The sequence below is a fragment of the Lupinus angustifolius genome, unplaced genomic scaffold (assembly GCF_001865875.1).
Source record: "Lupinus angustifolius cultivar Tanjil unplaced genomic scaffold, LupAngTanjil_v1.0 Scaffold_378, whole genome shotgun sequence".
Classification (NCBI taxonomy): Eukaryota; Viridiplantae; Streptophyta; class Magnoliopsida; order Fabales; family Fabaceae; genus Lupinus; species Lupinus angustifolius.
Window position 1 is genome coordinate 167,776 of NW_017727781.1, and position 8,497 is coordinate 176,272.

Genomic DNA, 8,497 nt, shown 5'->3' on the forward strand with positions numbered 1-8,497 from the left:
CAATAATGACGGAATCCTAAAAGAGATAGGGAAAGAGAAAGTGCTCAAGGATTTTTATCCTGGTTCGTTTGCAGGTCCACTTGCAAATGTTTGATTACAAGCATTCTTCCAATACACCTAGGAAGAACTCCCTTCTTGAACTGGTTTAGCCTACACACTCGGTTTAACCACACTATACGCCTATTAGGATACCACACCATTCGTGATTCTGGCCCCAGCCAAAGTATCGCTCGATCCAAGAATTCCTGCTCCGTGAATACAACCAATTCTCTAATGTCATGATACTAACACATAACGAGAACAATCCTTGTGATTCAAAAAATTAGCCGAGTTTTTTGCACACTTGATGCATTGATAAAACTCCGATATTGGCTCTACAAATCTCTACAGAAATCTCACAAACAACCTAAAATTAAATGTGAAGTTTATGCATAAATTTTTAAAGGAATGCAAATAATAGCATAATGAAAAGTATTGTAAGTTCAAGATGCCAACTAAGAGGGGGGGGGGGGGAGATTAGTTGTTGGGAGAATATGGGTGATTTTTCTGCTATGATATCAAAGTGTAAGTGCAACGGATTGTTTATGCAGAATTGAACCAAGTAAAGCAAAAAGTAAAAGACAAGAATGAGTAGAAGAAGAGCACACAAAGATTTTTTATTCTGGTTCACCTTCTTATCCACCGAAGGTTACATCCAATACTCTTGCCACACAAGAGATTTTTCCACTAGATAATTTGTGTTACAATTACAATTTCTCGCCCCGGTACTGTTGTACCTTACACACTCACAACTTATCTACCCTTGAAAATTCTCTTTTCAAATGAACTCTTTTCCCTTTCTTAACACACCCTTGCGTCAAAAAGTTTACAATAAGATGAAGAATTTTAACACTGGCTTTGGATTGCCTTTATAGGTTTTGAACAAATAACTTGCAATATTTGATTCTCACAATATAAATACCGAGTAAACAATGCTCATAATCTTTTGAAAGTTTATAACACTTTGCACTTTATCAAGCAACTTCATAAAATATGAAAGTTTAGAAACAAAGTTGCTTAAAAAAATGTGCAGAAAATTTGTTCACTAAGTGTTTGAAAGTTTTGTATGATTGTGAATAATTTTCGTATGTTATGCTCTGTGTTGAATTTGGATGTGTCAATGCCTTTAAATAAGCTTCCAATCAGCAATGATAACCTTTCATGAATAGGAGACACGACTAGAATGAAACCTATTCACTTTGGATGAGAGCAGTTCATTTGAATTTGAAAATCTGGTTTCAATAGCTCTATGTAATCAATTGTCATGAAGTGGTAATCGATTACCCAAATGTTATGTCCAAGGTGGTAATCGGTTACAAAAGTGAGTTTTGCTTTATAACTGTTTTCTTAGTCACGTAACCTGTTACGTAGTTCTAATAACCTATTACCAACTGCCTCACAATTCAGGTAACCTATTACCTAGGTCTGGTTACCTGTTAGCCAGGTCAAGTAACTTATTACTTAGAAATTTTGACTTTGCTTTTTTGACATATGCAATTATTATTAAAAATGTATTCATTCTTTGATTATTTGAGCATTGCGATTAAATATTTGAAGTGAGTGTAATGACATAAGTACCTATATGAAGACTTAATCTATAATTCTCTTGAAGCTTGAATCTTATATGTCTTCATGGTCTTCTTCCTTTTCTTCTTTTTGTGATCTTTGTGTCTTCATCAAAACTGTGACAAGGTCAGACATCCCAATTGCCACTCACGCGCCCTCCCCTTAATGGCAATGGCAAGCAAGCTAATGGAAACACATGGTGTTGCTAGATCCTCTATGTCGAGCGCGAACAGAAAAGATAACCGCCAAAATCAATAGGGACCAAGGTTCAAAACTTATCCGACTGCCAAATCCTCCCACAACGCACTTCCGACGAACAAGCTCACCCATCTACATGGTGCGGCTCAGCCCTTAGGGAATCACCTAACACCACGTCCTTCCACAGTGAAAATGGGTCTCACAGGAAACAGATATGCCTAGGTTCACACATATTTCCCTAGGTGCGCACAAATCCTCCCACAACACACTTCCAACGAACAAGTTCACCTGTCTACATGGTGCGGCTCAGCCCTTAGGGAATCACCTAACACCACATCCTTCCACGGTGAAAAGGGTCTCACAGGCAATAGATATGCCTAGGTGCGCACATATTGCCCGAGCTGCGCACATATTTATGTTGGACAAGCCTACACCTCACATCATTATTTCGTGCGTCTTACACCACCGCACCTTGACTTCAACCATGAAAACCATCTGCAAACACACTACTTCCGGATGATTTGGTTTGCGCCCCATCGTGCTGAAGTTGTACCCCTAAGGGCTTCACCCAACACCACATCCTTCCATGCAGGACTGGTCACACTAGAAGCCTCGGAACGTCCGTGGGATGCCGTAACTACTAACTAGGCACCATGGAACCAATCCAACACCTCAACAGCCAATAGATTTCCGAGGGACAAGCCTACCTGAGATACATTGTTGTTAGCGTCACAGATGACTGCACCTTGACTTCAACCGTGCAAACCATCTTACAACGCACTTTCGAATGATTGTACTTGTGCCTCTTCGTGCTGCGGCTATGCCCCTAAAGGCTTCACCTAACATCACATCCTTCTGCGTAGAAAGGGTCACACTAGAATCCTCGGCACGCCCGCCACCCGCAACTACCCAACCCGGTACCGAGTCACCAAACCGGATTCTTGATAAGTGAGACAGACGCATCAAGAATTTCGAGTCGGACCGCAAGGCTCAAGGCAAGCCCTTGATGCATCACAAATGAGTCCTAGGTGCTGGATATGTTCAAGACGATGCACACATTTTTCCGAACGGCCAGCCTGCACCTAGCCACGTACGACCGAGATTCGGCATGGAAGATGACTCGGTCGAATTGCCCACATCGCCATGGACAAATGCACCAGCATGCTTGGGAAAGCTTGCTGGGGAGTTAGGGGGAGCCCCATGGGAAGCCATCCTGACCCACCAAGGTGCATTGGCAGGCACGCAGCTGCCCCTGTAGTAGGCTAATATGCAAAAACCCACTCTACACCACCGAACATCCTTTTCTCTAGGAAGACACATGGGGCTTTTTGAGGCTAGAGGTGGAATTCTGCCCTAATTTTTTTCACACATTATTATAAGAAAAAGAGCTTGTGGTCCACGAAGTTTCATGATTTTTCTCCAAGCTAATAATGTTTCGTAATTTTTCTAAGCAACAAGCATTATATAATTCCCGAAAATTAGAAAATGAGTGTGTACCATGTTTTTTGAGTTGTTCTTTTGCAGGAATGCGTGGAATATTATTCCTAAACATTTCAAAAAGTTACGCCCATGTAACATCGAGGCATTTACCTCAAATGATTTTCCACCGAAGTGCGGCACAAGCCATTGTGCCATGACGGGCAATATCGCCTATGAGTTGAATTTCGACTTGAGAATTTACATGCAACCATGGCAAAACAATTACGGGCTCCTCTCCAAATATGGAGGAATTTCACGAAGGGGTCGGTGTCTTATGATGCATTCACCGAAATAGGGAATGCGGCTGAAGCAAGAATCTCATGTGAGGCACGGGTCATTTTCACCAGGCACTCGGAACATGTGCTGTCACTTTCACCAGGCACTCGGAACATGTGCTGTCACTTTCACCTACCACCTGGAAATTGTGTATGTAACATGTCTATTTCACCTAGCACTCGTATAGTGTGTATGACATGGGTCTATTCCACCTAGCACTCAGAAAGTGTTTATGGCACAGGTCTATTTCACCTAGCACTCAGAAAGTATGTCAAGGCCTCAATTTCACCTAGTAGCACTCGAACACATGTGTCATGGCCTTCACCTAGTAGTTTGGGCGATGTAATTGCTAACTATGTAAACTAATTTTAACCGTGACTTGGACATCACGATACCTTTAGTTTTACTTGAAAAACAATAGCATAGTTAACAACTACATTGTACTGTTTCTCGAGGACATGCTCCCGCACCCCCATGTGGTGGGCCACCCCCACACCCCCAAATGGTGCCCCACCACCCCCTTCGCCCATACATCCGAGCTGGAGGCCCAGCCCAAGTCAGTGCCTCGACCCTACACTTGTGACCATTGCCTAGTGAAGTTCATGTGATCCATGACTTGGGTGAAGGTATCATACGATAGGCTACCCACCAGACGAATAAGGGACTATGTGTCCATCGTGGACTTTGCACCAATTCGACTAATTTCACACACGTGTTGCTACTCCGCAACCCTTATTGGATGTACAAACTAGAACTTACAAAGTTAGCGACTGGTGGCACAAAACAAGGCGACAGGAGAAAACTCAAAGTGGATCATAACAACAAGTCCACTATGCATGGTCCAAAGTGCCCTGCTATTTAAGTCACTGAAAAGACTCTTGGAGCGCCAAGTAGAGAATGGTGTTGCAAGGCATCCCACATAAATCTCCCAACCAGGGCAGATCACAAACCGAATGAGACAACGTTGAGCAAAAGCCCCCTACTGCTTCTCAGTGGTGGGCCACTCAAGTACTTCCATGAACACATCACCTAATCCTTTGGTGCACAACGGGTCACACGAGAAGCCTAAGCACGTCCACAGGATGCCCGCGTGTACATAACTCACCAGACCAGCGATCCAAATCATCACCATACCACAGTTTAGCAAGGGACGAACCTAGACAACGCACATTGTAGCATGAGTCACACACGACCACACCGTGACTTTAAAACGTGCAAAACTGACCACAACACACTTCCAGATGATTAGACTTGTGCCCCTTCGTGCTGCGGCTGTTCCCCTTAAGGCTTTACCTACCACGACCTTAAGGCTTCACCTAACACGACATCCTTCCGCGCAAAACGGGGCAGACTATAAGCCTCAGAATGTCCGCATGACGGATACAACCAACTCGACATTGTGCGACCAAACCAGCACGTCAACGAATCATGCTTTCTCGAGGGACAAGCCTACACAAGCCACGTTCTTTGCTCGAGTCATACACGACCACACCTTGAATTCAACCATGCAAACTCACCGACAACATACCTGAGGATGATTGGACTTGCGCCCCTTCGTGCTGCAGATCTGCCCTTGCGGGCTTCATCCAACACCCAACACCTCGACAAGAGGGACTAACGCATCAAGAAATCCGAGTTGGTCCGCGAGGAATAGTCTAATTCCTTGAAGTATCCCCAATAATTCCTAGGTGCCGAACAACACCAAGCCAAAGCACCAGCCTACACTTGGCCACGTGCGACTAGGATTCGACATGGAAGATGACTCGGTCAAATTGCCCACAACGCTATGGAAAAATGCAATGGAATGCTTGGATAACTTGCTGGGGAATTTGGGTGGAGCCCCATGGAGCACCATCCTGACCCACCAAGGTGTATGGGCAGGCAGGCAGCTTGCCCTAAATAGTAGGCTAATATGCAAAATCCCACTCTGCACCAACGAACATCCTTTTTTCTGGGAAAACATACTGAGTTTTTTTTAAGGTAGAGGTCGATTTTTACCCTGAATTTTTTGCAAACATGCTTATAATAATGGGAGCTAGTGGTCCATGAAGTTTCACTATTTTTCTCCAGGCCGATAATTTTTCATAATTTTTCTAAGCGGCGAGCTTTACATAATTCCCGAAAATTAGATAACGACTGTGTACCATATTTTTTGAACTGTTCTTTTGCACGAATGCAAGGAGCATTATTCCTAAACATTTCCCAAAGGTACGCCCCTATAACATTGAGGCATTTACCTCAAATAATTTTCCACTGAAGTGCGGGACACGGGGTGGTTCCATGACGGGCAACATCGCCTTAGGGGTTGAAGTCTTACGTGAAACTTTGCTAGCAACCATGTCTAAAAAATTACGGGTTCCCCTCCAAATATGGATGCATTTCATGAAGGGGCCAACTTCTTATGATGGTTTCACCAAAATAGGGAATGCGAGAGAAGCAAGAATCTCACACGAGGCACAGGTCATGGCATGGGTCACTTTCACCAAGCACTCGGACCATGTGCCATGGCATGGGTCACTTTAACCTTGCACTTGGAATGTGTGCCACAGAATGGGTCATTTTCACCTAGCACTCAAAAAGTGTGTAATGGCCACAATTTCACCTAGTAGCACTCGGACACATGTGTCATGGCCTCTCTTTCACCTTTCAATCGAGATCACGCACGAGGAACCACATCATGCACAAAGCACCCCAACCACCAGACACAGTGAACCACACACAAGGCACCATGGGGCATGGCCAGAGGCGAGGTCACACTCCACATTGTAAGTGACTTTGTCTCTACTGTGTGCTTGCGGAACACTGACTTTACACTTACTCGCCTCGTCGCCCATATGAGGTGCAGGTTTGTAACCCTCGTAGGGTGTACAACCTAGCACAGAAAAAGGTTTGACATGGGAGGGACAAATTGAAGCGACAAGGGCTGAATCTTAGTGGATCATGGCTGCAAGGCCACTCTACCACTTACAATATCCTGTCGCGTATTTAAGTCGTCTGCAAAGGATTCTACCTGCCGCCTAGTGGGGAATAGCACTTCAAGGCATCCCGCGAGGCTCATCCACCCCGCGGGGCTCACCAATGACACATGCCTCTAGGGGGGTGAGGCCCCCTACTACTGGTCGGCAAACAGGCGATGGGCACACGCATCACTTCTAGCCTAGATTTTGACTTAGAAGCGTTCAATCGTAATCCATCGCACTTTAGCTTTGTGCCACAGGCTTTTTCAACCAACCGCAATCACCAATTGTGAGAATCAACGATTTCTCTCGTATTAGGTTGAATTACTATTGCGAAACTATCATCAATAGGGTAAAATTAACGTGTCTCACAACGGTCTAAACCCAGCTCACGTGCCCTATTGGTGGGCGAACAATCCCACACTTGGTGAATTCTGCTTCACAATGATAGGAAGAGCCAACATCGAAGGATCAAAAAGCAACATCGCTATGAATGCTTGGCTGGCAACAACCAATTATCTCTATGGTAACTTTTCTGACACCTCTAGCTTCAAATTCCGAAGGACTAAAGGATCGATAGGCCATGTTTTCATGGTTCGTATTCATACTGGAAATAAGAATCAAACGAGCTCATCTTAGGACACCTGCGTTATCTTTTAACAAATGTGTCGCCCCATCCAAACTCCCTACCTGACAATGTCTTCAACCCGGATAGACTGACCGAGGCCGACCTTGGGTCCAAAAAGTAGTAGTATTTCACAGAATAAGTAAAATAATTTTAAAAGTAGTAGTATTTCACTTCCGTTGTTTTCAGCTCCCACGTATCCTACACCTCTCAAGTCATTTCACAAACTCGGACTAGAGTCAAGCTCAACATGATCTTCTTTCCTTACTGATTCCGCCATACCCGTTCCCTTGGCTGTGGTTTCGTTGGATAGTAGACAGGTATAGTGAGAATCTCGTTAATCCATTCATGTGCGTCAGTAATTAGATGATGCAGCATTTGGATACCTTAAGAGAGTCATAGTTACTCCCACCGTTTACCCGTGCTTGGTTGAAGTTCTTCACTTTGACATTCAGAGCACTAGGCAGAAATCACATTGCGTCAACATCTGCACGGACCATCACAATGCTTTGTTTTATTTAAAAAATCAGATTCCCCTTGTCTGTACCATATCTGAGTCGACTATTCGACACTCAGGGAAGAGGCTCCGAATGGCCCGTTCCAAATCCATCCCCCGACAGGCAAGGAGTGACACGCTATCGTTGCGAGAGCAGCTCGAGTAGTCCACCGACAACCGACGGGTTCGAGACTAGGACCCCCGTGCCCAACCATTAGAGCCAATCCTTTTCCCGAGGTTACAAATCCATTTTTATGAATTCCCTTACCTACATTGTTTCATTGACTAGATGATGTGAATCAATTTGAGAGGATTCAGAATTTTGTTTTGATCGTTCTTGAATTTTTGAGAAGAATATGGAATTTTTGCACCTTGAAACTTTTTATATTTTTGATTGGTTTTTGTTTGGCCGTGGGATATGATTATGTGATTTGGTTTTTTTTGGTTGTTTGTGGTGAGTGTTTGGGTGAATTTGTGGATTGTTTAAGGAAATTAAGTATGGGTATTTGTTGATGGTTGTATGTGACGGGATTGTTTTGGTCATGTATGGTTTATGGTTAAAGTTAATAGAAGAAGATGGATTAGATAGGAAGATGAAGGCGCCACAAGCTTGGTTGCTTGATAAGCCTAATGTATTTCGCCACAAGGAAGAGAACCTTGATAAGAAAGGGCCTTGGTTTAACCAAGAAACTACGAGAAACTCAACTAGCAATGGATTACTTTCCAAATAAAATTCAAGTTATTTTATTCAATATCAAAGCCAAGTACAAATAGCCATGGAATTTTCGGCCAAGCTATGTGCATAAAGAGTAGTAAAGTACATTGAATATTCTCCTAACTCTTTTGCCCCATGTGTTTTCG